At 45.8% G+C, this 15,203-nt stretch overlaps 1 protein-coding gene across 1 annotated transcript in view; it reads left to right on the forward strand.

Annotated features, from left to right (window-relative positions):
- LOC119461005 (glutamate receptor ionotropic, kainate 2) overlaps window positions 1–15,203 on the forward strand; it is a 114,740-nt gene that overhangs the window by 78,322 nt on the left and 21,215 nt on the right. The window lies entirely within an intron of this gene.

The following is a 15,203-nucleotide window of genomic DNA, read 5'->3' on the forward strand; positions in this document are numbered from 1 at the left end:
TATATATATATATATATATACACGGTATTTCTTAACAACTCCTAGTCCAAGTCGCCACTGTCGGAGTCCAGCTGGGTAACCTGTCGTCGTGCTCAGTCCATTTGTCTGAACCAGTTGACCTGTTTTATGCAGGCCACCAGCAGTAGCCAAAGTGCAGGGCTCATAGCTCTTGCCGCAGAGCTATGCAGAGGTGTCCAAGAAAGGATGGGACGTTTGAGCGAGTTAAATATCATAGAGAAGAGATTGCTCCAGGGCATACCCAGAAAGTATGGTTAGCGCTAGCGTATTTGCCACATGCTCGACACGTTGAATGTGGGGAAGTCAATGAGGATTGCATCCGGTTCACTATCCAACTCTGAGAGGAGGGGGAAAGAGGGGTCTGAGATCTGGGAAGCGTGACAGCATTGCAAAGCTAAAGCAATTCACGAAACGGCGACTGAACGACACTTTTGTAGACGCTTGTCAACGAGGTCACAGGAGAGAGCCGGCGAGAGCCTGCGTATATTTCATGTTTGAAACTTCTGTTTTCAAAACGTTCATCAAGACTAAATTGAATTCAATTGAGTTTATTTGCAACAACGTTGCGGGAGACCCGGAAAAAAAGTTGATCGAACAGCTACAGAGGATTTGGCTACCCTAGACATACGTCGGCATAACTGTATCTGTAAAAGAAAAAAAGAAAAAAGAAATAGCGTAGCTTGCACTGGAGGCACAATGCTAAAGAGACAGTGTAGCTGATAGGCACCTATAGGTAGTCCTGGCTTTTGGGCTAGGCTTAGCACTACCAAGTCATCCCATGCATTTCCTGGAATTTAGTGATTATTGATCGATTATCAATTAGCTATTGATTGGCTATCGGTTGGCTTTCGCAGGGCATTGGCCCCGTATTTGGGCTAGGCTAAGCACTACCAAGTCATCCACAGCATTTCAAGAAATTTATTGATTATTTGTCGATTATCGATTAGCTATTGATTGGCTATCTATTGGCTATCGCAAGCGTTTGGCCACGTATTTGGGCTAAGCTAAGCACTACCGAGTCATCCGCAACATTTTCCGGATTTACTGATTCTTGATCGATTATCGATTAGCCATTTATAAGCTATCAATTGCCTATCGATGACTGAGTAGGCTTAAGTAGTCCCAACCATGCTTAGCTAGACTTAGCCAGGCTCAGCTTCGCTAGTCCACAGGGGTATGTACCATTGTGCTTGGGCCATTTCTGCAATGCCGCCAGGATCGGTCCACATTTTTCGATTCAGGAGACACATTATGTAGACGCCCGGCTCAAACAGATCCTCTGTTAAAAAATAGAATGCATTGTACATAGCTCACGTACAGTCAAAGCGTGTGTCACGTTTGAGAAACTTATATGCACAACACTTCCGATAAACAGCAAATTAAATAAACAATCAGCAAGATGTCGAACGGACATGAATGAGTTTAGGGTAAACATGTTATTCCCAGTAACCCTGTATCGCATCGTTGCATCCTCCGCGCATTATGGGCGGTGAAACCCACCGATTGCGCCTGCAGTAATGTGGAAGTCTTGCCACGTCGCGGGCACGCCTCGTAGTTCCCTTCGTGAGTCGGTGGTGGCGCGGGCGTTTGCTGATGCCCCACGTTGACCAGATGGTGCCGTTGACTATTATGGTGTCGGGAGCGGTGGCGGTGGCACCTTGCTCAGCACGCTGCTGCGCGTCCGGCGCTTGTGTATGCTCAAAAAGCCGGCGAGCACTCGAGCATCGGGGAAGAGCGTGTAGTAATTTAAGCGAGGACGCTCTAAAGCATCCTTTCCAGTCTCCGAGAGTCTCCGAGTAAGCGTAACTGAAAGATCAAAATCAAAACGTTACTACCTCGTAACCGTCCTTTCAGTTTTTCCTATGCGCAGAACAGACGTGCGGGCATTGGCACACTTTGCCGGACAGCATACGCGAGCATATAAAGCTGCATGATGGTACTTACATTCCATGCACATATGACCCTCTTGCATCATCATCATCATCATCATAATCCGCCTATTTTTTTATGTCCACTGCAGGGCGCAGGCCTCTCCCTGCTATCTCCAATTACCCCTGTCTTGTGCTAGCTGATTCCAATTCCCACCTGAAAATTTCCTAATTTCATCAACCCACCTAGTTTTCTGCAGTACAGCGCTCCCTTTCTCTTGGCACCCATTCTGTAACTCTACTGGTCCACCGGTTATCTACCCAACGCATTACATGGCCTGCCCAGCTCCGTTTCTTTATCTTAATGCCAACAAGAATATCTGTTATGGCCGTTTGCTCTCTGATCCACACCGCTCTCTTCCTGTCTCTTAGCGTTAGGTCTACCATTTTTCGTTCCATCGCTCTTTGCGCGGTCCTTAACTTTTTCTCGAGTTTCTTTGTTGCTTGTACATTTTGCATGTACATCCACATATATATTCATTTACATACCGACGGACTCAGTGGCAGCGAGCAGCAGCAACCATGCCTAACCCGTGAGGGTAAGGAAATAGAAGTTCGTTTGAACAGCATCTTAAATCTACAGGAATAAACCCGGTTCTACAAAGACTGCACAAGAGAGTTTCCGAGCAAACGTAACTGGGGGAAAGATCAAATTCAGAACCACGATATGAAAGGCGCAACTGTTCCCATGATAAGTGAAAAATTACTTGAGTTGTTTTTCTGTGCATTTGCATTGAGGGGAGGATTTGAAAGAGAGAAAACAGGCTCACAGTCATTTTCTTTTTCTGCCTTACAAAGACTATTAAACAGAGCCATACCCAGTTTTTTATTATACCGAGCAGTTCCCATGATGATAAGATTAGTGCGGACGCGAAGACGTGATGAATAAAGCACGCGACTACGTGTATTGTGCAAATGTCGATCCGGCATTTCGGTTAACCGCAGAGTTTAGAATACGTAAAGCAGCGTTAAGCACAGGAACGGGGAGATGATGTCTGAAGCATAGCGTAACAGCCTCCCTAGTTTATAATACATGACTGATTTCAGACGAATGGAATGCGGCTTTTTAATTTGATGCAGCAGCACAGTTCGTAACGCTGCCTTTTATATCAAACAATGTAGTTACCGAAAACTTAACGACCTTAACCACAGGAACTCCGCAGTCTATATAGGATGGAAACGAAGCTCACGTAACGTGAGAAAACAATAACTAATACAGCAGTACAATTTTGATAGACGGATGAATGAGCGGTATTACCCTTTCTCTGTTAGTATAGTTCGAGTGCTTAACTAAAACTACTACGGCCATTCCCAGAATGCGTTAGGCTTGTTTCGGTGTGACGGATATTTGTTCCCCGCTTGTGCATACATGGTTAGCGATTTTGGGTCCGAAACGCTATCTAACAGCAAAATAGACTGTGCTGAAAAACTTTGTAGAAAGCAGCTTGTCAGTATCGGGGGCGAACTTCTAATTTTCGTGCATATCTCAATCTCCTGTCTGGGCGCCCCTATTTACGGAGTGCCGTGGATGCCCGGTCCAGTAGAGATTACCGTATGAGTTAAAAAGAGGGAATGCGACAGGAATGATTGTCTGGGTTGCTGCTACAAAATGGGGACGTGGTACAGAAGCCACAAAACGAAGAGGTAAGAGTACCTAGAACATGGACGATGAGTGAGTGAAATAACTTTATTGAGGTCCAGAGAAGACGCCGGGGAGACCCCGCGCCACCCGGCTAGTCTCACGTAGGGACCGCCCAGCCGAACTTGACAGCCCGATCGCGGGCACTCTGGACGGCCAGGATTTGGTCGTTGAGTTCGGGGCTACCCAAAAAGCGCAGCCCACCTATCCTCGCTGAAGGCGGAGCCGATGGCTTCACACTCCCACAACACATGGTTCAATGTTGCCGTTAGTCCACAGGCAGGGCAGTCCGCACTGGGATACCTTTCAGGGTATATATAGCGTGAAGAACCGCAAGGTTAGGATACGCACGAGCTTGTAAAAGTCGAAGGGGCACCGTCCGCGCCCTGCATAAGGCAGGGTGCGCGAGGGGGAATACCCGTCTTGACAGATAATAATGCTTGGTGATCTCATTGTACGTCATCAATGGTTCCCCATGGGGTAGAGGGACTGCGGAAGCGGCGCGGTCAGTGAGTCCTCGCGCGGCCTCGTGCGCGCTCTCGTTAGGCTTAGAGGGAGAGCCCTCAGTCGACCCCAAGTGAGCGTTCGACGAAGTCGGTACCTTGCCTATATATATATATATTATTTGAGCTATATACCCTGCAATGTTAAAAGGCACGCATGTGTACCTTGCCCGCGTGTGTTTGATGTTGCTTTTCGTTCAATGTTTTAATACAGATGCCATGTTGAAAATTCTGCTAATAAAAAACAAGTATGTGCATTTCTTATAGTGCACGCGTTTCTACAAACGAGTTTCTACATAGTGCAAGGTGTGATGGCTGGCTTCTGAGTGAGCTCTACGTGGGGCAAAATAGCTCAACAGTCAGTAGTTTTCGAATTCTCGCTCACCTCGAGGTCGTGGGTTCCATCCCAGCCATGGCGGCCGCATTGTCATGGCGCCGCAGTGCAATAACGCTCGTGCATTTATAGCAGCTGCACGATCATCATCATCATCATCATCGTCGGTCTATTCTTATGTCCATTGCAGGACGAAGGCCTCTCGATGCGATCTCTAATCACCCCTGTCTTGCGCTAGCTAATTACAACTTGCACCTGCAAATTTCCTAATTTCATCACCCCCTTAGTTTCCAGCCGTCCTCGATCGCACTTCCCTTCTCTTGGTATCCATTCTGTAACTCTAATGGTCCACCGGTTATCCATCCTACGCATTAAATGGCCTGACCAGATTTCTTTCTTTCTCTTGATGTCAACTAGAAAACCGGTTATCCCTGTTTACTCTCTGATCAACACCGCCCCCTTCCTGTCTCTTAACACTACGTCAAAGGTTTTTGGTTCCATCGCTCTTTGCGCGGTCCTTAACTTGTTCTCGAGCTACTTTGTTAAGCTCCAAGTTTTTGCTCCATATTTTAGCACCGGTAGGATACAATGATTCTACACTTTTCTTTTTAACGACAGTGGTAAGCTCCCAGTCAGGATTTGGCATTGCCTGCCATATGCACTCCAACACATTTTTATTCTTCGTTAAACTTCCTTCTGATAATCAAAGTCCCCTGTGAGTAATTGACCTAGATAAACCTACTCCTGTACAAACTCTAGAGGCGGACTGACAATCCTGAATTCTTGTTTCCTTGCCAGGCTATTGAACATTATCTTTGTCTTCTGCATATTAATCTTCAACCCCACTCTTACACTTTCTCGGTTAAAGTCTTCAATCATTTGTTGTAATTTGTCCCCAGTGTTTGCTCAATAGGACAATGTCATCAGCAAAGCGAAGGTTGCTGAGATATTCGCCGTTGATCTTCACTCTTAAGCCTTCCCAGTCTAAGAGCTGAATACTTCTTCTAAGCATGCAGTGAATAGCATTGAAGAGATTGTACCTCTTTGCCTGACCCCTTTCTTGATAAGCAACTTTCATTTTTTCTTGTGGAGAACCAAAGTATCTGTGTAATCTCCTCTGCCAACAACTTCTCCTCTGCACAACTCCTCTGCACTTTGCCCTGCGCTGGCGGTCGCCCGCAACGTCTCTTATCTCCACACGGCTCTGACCTTTGTATGCGCTGTGCATTCGCCGCTGAGTTTCCGTTGAAGCGATAGACCGCGCGAGCCTTCGCCCGCTGCGGCGGCTGCGCTTGCTACCAGCGTTTTGACAGTCGTTGTCTGCGGTCATTCAGTGTGATCTATTCATGTTTGCTTGTGCGCGCTGACACCACGATTGTTAATTCAGTTAGTAAGCGAATGTGTCCAAGTTTGCGCAGCCGATAAAACCACTATCCCTACTCCGAATAGCTCTCTACTAATTTGCTATCGCAATCAATGCCTCGCCTTTCGGGCGAAACTGCGACATTTTTTTTTATTTTTTGAACAAACCAACCTCGGTTTCGCCAATGGGCGTTTTCTGTGAATGCGTATAGGTCGAAGGGACACCTGACAAAAATGACAGGCATAATTGAAATACAATTTGGGAAAGAGAAGCAGACCTGTGAGCACATTTGCCCATTCCCAACCTATATATGTGCAGGATGTAATGTGTCTGCCGCATGCCTGGGATTTGAGGATTTCTTTTTTTCTTCGGAGTAAAGCATACATTCCGGAAACCGCGGAGGACCAGCAGGCTTCCATGCATTTATTCATGCATGCTTGACGTTTTTTTTTTTGTTTGTTTGTTTGTATGTCACCCGCCGGGGTGGCTCAGTCAGCTAAGGCGTTGCGCTGCTGAGCACGATATCGCGGGATCGAATCCCTGGCGCGGCGGCCGCATATCGATGGAGGCAAAATGCAAAAACGCCCGTGTGCTTGCGTTGTAGTGAACGTTAAAGAACCCCAGGTGGTCAAATATAATCCGGAGCCCTCCACTACGGCGTGCCTCATAATCAGAACTGGTTTTGGCACGTAAAACCCCAGAAGGAAGAATAATAATTTTTTTTTGTCACGCGTGCACGTTTCCGCTGCATGTTTTGCCCTTTGAGCACGATTTGAACTTTCTACATTGCTCGTCAGCTGACTAGAAACTGCCGGAAATCTCTGCTTTGAAAACTCCGCACAGAAGGCAAGTTCAGATACTCCACAACTTTCAGCCCGATTTGCTGCTTCATTCAGGCAGTCGTTAACATTCCAGAGCGCGACGGATGTGCGCTTGTTTATTCGCCGACGTTATTTTCCTTTTACATCTGCTTCGTTGAGTGATTTGAGTGCAGATTACTGAACTGCATTAATATTTAAAGCGACGTTTTTTTACGCTCTTATTCGCTGACTCGTAATAAGCTTGAATATGCAGTCATGCGCTGATGATTTTATATTTCTGCACTAAATTCTTCCTTTCATACTTTTTAAAGCGCAGTGCTGTCCCAGCCTAATTTGAAATTTCGATTCATGCTTAAGATTTTCATTTTCAATATCCCCCCCCTCCCCCCTCGAGCTATATTTCCCACGTACGTCATGGTTAGGTGATCGACTGGTTTAGGCTTTAAAGTCCGCGCTGCCTAGTCACGCAGTGCTTTATACGAGACAGCAAGAAGTGTGTAATGAGCAAGCATATGCGCCCAGCAAGACATCAAATTTTTTCTCGCGAATTTCGTACTGAACCAAGAGCTCTTGTCGGAATATCGTAGGCGGCAATGAAGAGTCCTCCACTGCACAATGCATATCCTCGTTGAGCCAAATTCAGCCCCGAGCACATAGAGCGCCGTCAGCAGTCGGAGAAAGACTTATGTAATCTCCGAGCCCAATAATGTAGAACAGCTCGACGCAGACGATATGAGAGGCGCTTCAACATAATGAAACTACAGTGACATCGAGTTATGTTCACTTTGTCATATTGCAGAGTTTCAGCGCGTACAGACCATCGCATGAAGTCTGCGAGGAATACTATTACCTATGGGCTATAACAATGGCGTTCATTCTTTTGTCGGGGACTTTTAAGTAAAAAAAAAAAGGGGGGGGGGGGGAAGAGGCTTTAGGTTGCCCAATGCTCTATTGTTCGTTGCTATGCTAAGAGAAAGAAAAAGAAAAAGAAAAAAGACTGGCTTTATTGTTGAGGAAAGATAAAAGTTTAATTCTTTGTAAAGATGGAGTACCTTTGCACAGTGGTTATCAAAAAGAAAAAAAAGAGAGATAGAATGAGAAAGTAAGACAGAAAAAAGAAGTTTTCCGGTAAAAAAGAAACTTGCGCGAAATTCGAATTTACACCTCTAAATTTTACGCTCTCGAACTTCGATGTCAGTGGCAGGGTTTAGAGAAAGAATACGCACAGCACTTGGAGGCTCCTCGACGTGGGTTTCTCTCACCCCTGACGCAGCGCTGATGTTGGCGAAATTAGGCATAACTGCGATTTCATCTCAGGTTCACTTTATGACATAGCGCGTTATAGTGCAACTGACATAGTACAACTGTTATGCTATGTTTTAAATGCCGGTCGCAAAGATCTTAAGTTCCAAATGCACCATCATCGAGTTGCATCGTCAGCGCACACGCACGCAAAAAGTTCTCTGCGTAGGCCGTTTCATGTGCCTGAACACCATAACTTACTTGCATGTTCATTCTTAAAACAAACGGCCAGCACGAAATACGTGCCTCGCACGGTAAGAGGCAGCAACGTGCTCTAATGCGGAACAGTGTAGGGAACTTCTGTAATTTCATATGTTTGGCTCGTAATGATATCTTGCTGTTATTGCCAAAGAGAAGCACTGATGTGGTTGCTATAGGTGATTCTATTATTCAATCTCTAATTGGATGCTGTGGTCTCTCTGAGGAAAGAAAGAAACGCACTAACACCTAATAAATGATCGTGAAGTTCACTCAATTCTTCATAATTGCATTACAGACTAGTTGGGTCCCATAATACAAATTGTGCTTGAAAAAAATTTTTTTTGTTGATATGTGATCCAGCTTGGCTGCTCATTAAACGGATTTTGTATACCTCCAGTTTGCTGTTTCGCTTCTGTGACGAACTATCAGGCAAGTTGGTTCGCTTCATGAAGCTCCTTTTTGTGTAGTAGGTTTTCACTGTCGGAACGAATGTACGCTTTTATGCATTGTATAAGGAAACTTTCAATTTCGGGTTGGCGTATTTGTACCATAATTTTATCACGTCAGCTTTGCAGTTTTCATGTACGACAAAAACATCGCAAGAAAAATATGCTGTTTTAGGACTTGCGGAAGCGTTTTCAGAATAAAGTGCTCATTATAGTAGTGGAAGCTTTCCGCTGAATCTCACTTGACAGGTACACACGAAGTGCCTTAAGTTGCTCAAAACAAAATGTGCAATTGAAATAAGGGTCCACTGCTTTTCCGAGTTTCTTTTGCATAGTCCCATGGCATAACTATTTTTGCGAGGATTTTAAAATTTAAGAGACCTGCTTCGGGTGCGTCAACGTTTTTTTTTTTTTCAGTTGCGAGCAGTTTCATTAATCGACCATTGCTTGTTCGCCAAGATGTCGTTGTGGGCTTAGCTGATCACAGGACTAAGAAGTTTCGTCGTTTAGTCTTGAGAGAGAATTTTGAAAAAAAAAAGATTGCGTTTTGCAGTCTGCGTCGTTGAGTCTAACGCTTGGCACACCTGGTTGCGTAGCTTTTAAGAACAAAATGCTATGTTCTCTTCGTTTGGGCGAATGCAAGCTGCGGGAAACGTTCCAGAGAAGCGGGCCAACACGCGGAAACCCTGTCTGTACGGTTGATTTCTGCTACTGCCGTCAGGCGGCAACACAAGTTTATGGTTGCGCCGTCACGGCAATAGTTTGAATACCCATAAACGAAGGCAACCTCACCTTTTTTTACAGAGAAGCTGTATATGGCTAGGGCAAATCCATCGTCCACGAAGAACCCGCGAACTGGCTCACTGGCACCCTTCGGCGCAACCGCGCGAACGCACTCGTGCCACTGCTCACGCGTTCGTGATCTTCTACAGCTGGCTCCGTTGCCGCTCATCATTACAGCGTACGATTTCCTTCTCTTCTGTCGTTGTAATGGCCGCGTTTACGGGGATATGAGTCATTAATTGTCTTACGTGACGGACAGATTTAATTTTGAAGCAATTTGATTTTGAAGAATCGCTAGCGGCAATGCGACAACGGCGGACTGCGGGCATACCGTCAGTGACGTCGTTCTCTCCGTCGCAGCCGAACGTGGCTGTCACCTCATTAAGAAACACAAAGACGTAACCAATTATTGAGAAAGACTTTAATGAATCATCGGGACAGTGATAAACACCGAGGCCTGCACGTTTCAACTTCACTGGTTAAACTTGGGCGGTGATTTTTCTTAAACGCCGGGCATTTAACTATGCCAAGGGTTACACTGAACGACGTAGACACCAAAAATGCAATCTTTCTCAAAAATGTGAGCAAGAACAGCGCAGCGGTAAGCGCAAAATCTTTTTTTCAAACATGTTAAGCGAAATATGTACGTCCATGTAGATAAGAGTGTAAGGCACGCCGCTTTATTACTATGGTGCCACGCGCTTAATAACGCGCAAATTACAGGATCTCTGCTGCTAATATCTTGTTGGAACCTCAATGCACAGAAAAGGATGCTTTTGAAGCACTTTCGAATCCAAAATCTCGACCCCTATTGATGAAGCAAAACGTTGCTCGCGCGGTTCCTATAAGAACATGTATAGCCATTTCGTTAGAGCTATATACGCACATTCGTTATCCAAGGCAACCTACCCTTGGCAACAATTCTTGCGAATGACATGTACGATAAATATGGCCCTCAATGTTTATCTTGCATTTCTTACCTTCGTTCTTTGTGATTATGCAGCAGTCAGGTTGGAAGCGGGCCCAAGTGCGTTACTTGTTTAACGAAGCTGTAGACAGAGGCAGCGCACGTTCGCATATTATCCAGACGACTTCATTAGTTCGTTCGCTTAATACGTCCAAAAGTAACAAATGGGTTATGAGAGACGCCGCATAGTAGATGGCTTCGGATAAATTTTGAGCACCCGCGTTTTGTTTTAACGCATACCCTAAGCGCTGTACGTGCGCATTTTTGTATTCTTCTCTATAGAAATATGGCCAGCGTGGTCAAGAAGCGAACCCGCGACCTCCCACGCAGCACCAGAACGCGATATTCGCTGAGCTACCCCGGTGGCTGGGATACAAGTGACGTACGGAATTTTGATGCGCATTTGCCGCCGTGCAGAAGCTTTCGTGACGCTAGACATCATAGAATGCCCTTGACACTCGGGCTAACCTAACCTACCCTAGCCTATTCTAACCTAACCTAATCCAATTTGGCTGGTTGCTCCATCTTCCCAGTTGTGAGACGCTGCGCTAAGGCAAGCGCCGCAACGCATTACCTCGCTTGTTTCCGCCACTTCCGCGGCAGAGAAAGGTAGCGGAATGCGTTGGCTGCCACGATCAACAGCGTCAAATGCAAGGATAGACAGCGCTACGTCGGCCGCGTGTCGTATTATTTTGTGGTGTCTCTTGCTTCAGCATGTGTGTCCCAAACGCTTGAACCTCTGAACATCTTCCCCGCGACGTCGTTTCCTGCGTTTGCCGTGAGCGCTCATTGCAAGTTATAGAAAGCTCTAACCAAGCATTTTACGTAGGTCATGGCTGCTTGCTGATGCTTACAGTTATATTATCGTTCACAGTCCTACTAAAGGCGAAGTTAAGCAAAGTATAGCTGCAGGCATCGTTAGGGGGAAACAACACCAATAGCGGCAAGACGGCACTCAGTGCAACTAAGCAGGAATACAAAATAGTGCAATTCCTTACTCTTTGCAGCGTTGTGATAAGAATAACCGAACGTTCGATCGTTGATTGTTAACCTACAATGCAGGAAATAGTGACGACGACACGAAAAACGCTCCGACTTCCAATATAACCGAACGTTCGTTGCTTGTTAACCTACAATGCAGGAAATAGTGGCGACGACACAAACAATGCTCTGACTTCCAATAGACGTCTGTCCACCGTAATGAGCAAGACGAGCGAAGCAAATTTACTCGGCAGGCATTTTACTTCACTGAAGCGTAACTGATTGTAAGTATATTGATTAAAGTCTCTGTTTATTCCTATCATCCGCATTCGAAAATGTCTTAGTTTCTCGCTGAAAGTAGTCAATATTACCATGTGCACGACGGAAAGCAATAAATTTACCAGCGTTTGAGCGTGCAACCTCCACTGAAATATTTGCAAACTTCTTGGTTTTCGTTAAAACGCTATCTGTCAGAAGGCAGGAAACAGCTTCAGAATAGAGTCGTCTGCAGAGCGTGAAAACTACAAAGCATGAAATGAACAGGTATTTACGTTGCCATTACTGGCTGGCTGTTCGGGGAAGTCGAGCAGGTGATTTCGCTTGACAACTTTTGCCAGTTCAGGGAAGGACGTTCGCAGGACTGAGGAATTTCTTTTTCAATATGAAATCTTAACAAGGTGAACTGCACTTATACGCGGTTTAAAGCGGCTGTTTGCTTTGCAACTACGAGCCATCGCAAAGGTTCTTATTCTTTTTTTTTTGCGTCTTATCCTACGACATTTTATTGTTGTCTACCCTTTGCTGAAGACCAGTGACACCGTGCACTGATTACTACTTTGCTTTAAACGACATTTATTCACAGGAAAAACATTAAATGACGGACCCGCTCATGGCTCTCTCGGTCCGCCGAATCTTTTAATTAAACTTACGCTACAGTGCAGTCGAATCTAGGCTCTCCCGCTCTTGCAGGAATGTCGGAGACTGCAGTGCTTAATCTTTGCAGTTGCTAGGCTGGTATGAGACATTGTTTTTGAAACGAAAGGGCGCCTCTGCGTGAGCTGTACAGATTTCCATTAAATGTACCTGGCAACCTGGATGACAATTATTGATCACAAAAAAGAAACATTGTTCTGGCTCTCTTTGGCCCCAAATGGCCATTGCGCAATTAAAAGAAACCATGCATAATCATCATCGTTGATGAAAATTCAAACGTATATATTATCCGGCAAAATGTGACTCAATGCACTTTTGACAATACCTTCGGATTTGCACCATAAGGAAGATATGGTAATAGAAAATCAAGAAGGATAATTCGAGATCATGGTATTTCCGACAACGTCGCGTGAGAATTCAGGAATGTGTTTGTCCTTCTCTCAGTGCCTGTAATGAAATGCCTTTACCTCTCCTTCTATCACATTTTATTCCCTTTGCTCCCGTTCCCAGTACAGGTTAGCCAGCCGGTGTACTTACACTAGTTAACCTCCCTGTCTTGCCCTCTCCCTTTCTTCACGTTCTTTTCCCTCACTCAAGCTAACCAGAACAGGCGCAGTTACAGAATTCATGCCGAATGGATCGTGTACACTAACGCCCTGGTTTCGATGTTGCCAGAAAAAAAAAAAACTAAGTTGTTGAATAAAATAATCGATGACAACGAGAAAGGACGGCATGACGAGAACGGAATAACGACAGCGTGACAATGATGATGTGACAGCGGCTGCGCGTTCTCCCCTCGTTCGCTCCAGAGAGGCTAGAAAATCCTCCTATCGATCGCTTTAAAGTATTGTACATCCCAGGCACTGTGCGAGTCGGCCAAAGCGAAGCCTCGGTGAGCCGGCAGGACGATGGATACGTCATCAAAACGTCATCAAAAATATGACGTCATCTAAAAGAAAAGAAGAGAAACAGAGACAGTAAATTGGATGCATAGAATGCAAACAAAAAAAAGAAGACCATGGGGATTTACAGGAATGTCGAGACAGCAATCAGAACGGAAAATCTGTACAATTACACAAATGATAGTGCCTTTCTATTTGAGGTTCGAGCTGGTTAAGCAAGGACAAGAACATACCGGATCAAATATTCACAACAAGGTGAGGCATGTATCTGCTAGAGCAAAAATCCGGAGGCCACTCAGCACATCCTAATGAAATGTGAAGATTTTCACCCAGCGAGACGCGTAGGTAACGTCCATCCTCCAGAAGCACTCGGATTTAAAGTTGATTGAAGCATCAACCGATCAGCAGTCGAGACAAGCCAGAGACATTTGGAGTATTGGTGGAAAAAAAGCAGGCAAGCGATTGGTGCGACCGCTTCCGTTACAGGCACAGGTTGCGCTACAAGGTATATGTATAGAAGTTTTGAGGAAGGGAAATGCTAGAATGAAAAGCATGCATAGCATACCTGATTAACTCCAGCCGGCTAGGTGACTATTTGTCACCGCCCCGTTTCAAAGGGGATGCCAATAAATCATCATCATGACGAAGCGACGCGCCTCGACCAGAGACATGCAGCGGACGGTGAACGCGCTCCGCAACCAATAGCTGAGGAATGGGACCGAGTGTCACCACCGACCCCAGCATCTAAAGCTTCTGACGCCACGAAGATCTCGAGCGAGAGCACGAGCACTTTGCATCAGCGTCTTTTTCATCGGCGGAGAAAGTCCGGCCGCCGAACGCACACGAAAACGGGCGAAAGAGCAAAGGAAAGCTGTTCGCTTTAAGAAAATAAATGAGCGCACGAATCAATTTTTGAACGACCGGCACACAGGATGTCTCTTCCCCGCACTTTACGTGATTTTATGCTAAAGCAGACAAATCAGCACGGCGTTAGAAATTAGAACATTCATTTTTTAGGTCGACCATAGGCAAGAAAATTGATTGCTTCGGTTTAATGTCCCAAATCACTACAGAGGAAATAAGACGAGCCGTAGTGGAGAGCTCAAACAGTTTTTTTTTTCGTTTTTTTTTAGAGAGCACGCAAAGCGTGACCTCGACCACTGCCTCGAGTCGCGCTGCTATGCTTGAGGTTGCGGGTTCGGTCCCGGCAACGGTGGCCGGCATTTAGATGCTGGTGAACTGCAAATGCTCGCTCACTTAGATTTAGAACAACGTGGTCAAAATTAATCCGGAGTCCCCAATAAGACGTACCTCATAATCAGATCGTGGTCTTGATACGTAATATTGTCCCCGCTACAGCTCCCAGAGACAGACGCTCGTGACGACGCTGGCGCGCCTCGACGACCAGCCGCTTTCTGAGCAGACGATCTTAGAGTGCCGGCTGACGCGGTCTTCACACCAGAAGGCGATGAGCGCGCTGCTGAGGTTCCTCCGGACAAGTGACCTGCTTGAACGACTGTGACACTCCTGAGTTCCTTTGTGTGTGTGCATGTGTGTGTGTGTGTGTGTTTTTTTTTCTGATCTTCCTCTCTTTCTATGTGTGTGCATTTTCTTTATCTTTTCTGTCTCCCCTTACCCCTTCCCCAGAGCAGGGTAGCAAACTGCATATCCACCTTCCGGTTAACCTCCCTGCTTTTCCCATCTCATATATCTCTCTCTCTCTCTCTCTGATACGTAATGCGCCATAACTTGAAGCACGGTACGCGCCATAATCGGCCTCATCAGATTCGCCGCAGACGGCAATCCAACCTGGGAACTTGTGATCGGCAGTAAGGATATTTTGACACTTAGGATGATTTAAATTTAAATTTAAATTAAATCATCAGCGCTAAGTCCGCAGAATATACCCGCCGCCTCACCAGAACTTAGCTGGGAAGAAGCCGCCGATTGGCGCAAAGTACAGACCGGGGTATTTCTTGATCTAAAAATTCTAAATGCCCTGTATCCCACTTGCTATAGGGACCTTGGTGCGGTGGCATACCCACCCGAATACATGTAACCTGACATTGCACTAGGCGCCCT

This window comes from Dermacentor silvarum, chromosome 8 (genome assembly GCF_013339745.2).
Source record: "Dermacentor silvarum isolate Dsil-2018 chromosome 8, BIME_Dsil_1.4, whole genome shotgun sequence".
Lineage (NCBI taxonomy): Eukaryota > Metazoa > Arthropoda > Arachnida > Ixodida > Ixodidae > Dermacentor > Dermacentor silvarum.